The sequence below is a fragment of the Trachemys scripta genome, chromosome 11 (genome assembly GCF_013100865.1).
Source record: "Trachemys scripta elegans isolate TJP31775 chromosome 11, CAS_Tse_1.0, whole genome shotgun sequence".
Classification (NCBI taxonomy): Eukaryota; Metazoa; Chordata; order Testudines; family Emydidae; genus Trachemys; species Trachemys scripta.
The window spans coordinates 75,229,687-75,230,651 of record NC_048308.1 but is presented as its reverse complement, the minus strand read 5'-3'; the positions used below and the strand labels follow the sequence as shown (position 1 = coordinate 75,230,651).

Below are 965 nucleotides of genomic sequence, written 5' to 3'. Positions count from 1 at the left end.
GATGAAACTACCCATCTGACTCAAACCTTCCTCCTCTTCTGCTCCTAGTCTGGGGAAACCACTGACAGAGACTGTTCCCTACACTAAAACGACAATATTTTCTCAAGGGGAAAGGGTCAGAAACATGCTTTCAGGGGCACACAGATGAACGGCTGATCCAAATCACACACTTTTGGAAAGTGCACGAAGAAGAGCAGTGTGAACGCCAACAGTCCAGCAAATAAGTAGAGTCATTTAAGTGATCTACAAACAACAGTAATGCAAAATTTAATACAACAGCAGCCCCCCCACTCAAAGCTCACAAATCAACCTGAAACAAAGACAAGACATGGGAACATCACAATCCAGACTCTGACCCCACCATTGTTTTCACTTCCTTTGAACCAGAAGATTGTCCCAGCTGGGAGAGGCACCACTCCTGGAAGTGCTGCAATGCCAGGCTGACGCGTGGAATGGGCAGAACAAGCCCCTACTCCAACTCCCTTTCTCCAAACCCCTATTGACCACCCAGCTCTGCAATGGGGAACAGATCAGAGATCACACTGAGTAGAACAGATATTAGCTGAGAAGATAATATTTGTATTTCACCGTCCAAGAGACACAGACAGAGTTTTCATCTTGGGGCCAAAAGACCAAATACTGTGAGAACTATAGAACTAAGTGGCAATCACTGCCCCAAAATGACTCCGAACCAGTCATAGACGCCAACTTCTTCTGCTGCCAGTTGGTGCTCGACCCCCCGCCTGCCCTGCCCCGACTCCACCCCTGTCCCACCCTCTTCTGGCCCCATTCCAACCCCTTCCCCAAAGTCCCCACCCCAACTCTACCCCCTCACTGCCCCTATTCGAGTCCTTCCCCAAATCCTGGCCCCGCCTCCTCCCCTGAGCGCGCCAAGTACCCCCCCCCCCAGCTTGCTACAGCTGTTTGGCGGCGGCAAGCGCTGGGAGGGGGAGATGGGGGGGTAG

The 965-nt window shown here is 51.7% G+C and overlaps 1 non-coding gene across 1 annotated transcript; it reads right to left on the bottom strand.

The window, feature by feature from the left end:
- Nucleotides 1–402: 402 nt before the first annotated feature.
- LOC117885295 lies at nucleotides 403–583 on the bottom strand. The gene has a single exon (XR_004647767.1). It is a non-coding gene; the product is annotated as a U2 spliceosomal RNA (small nuclear RNA).
- Between the last annotated feature and the right edge of the window lie 382 nt (nucleotides 584–965).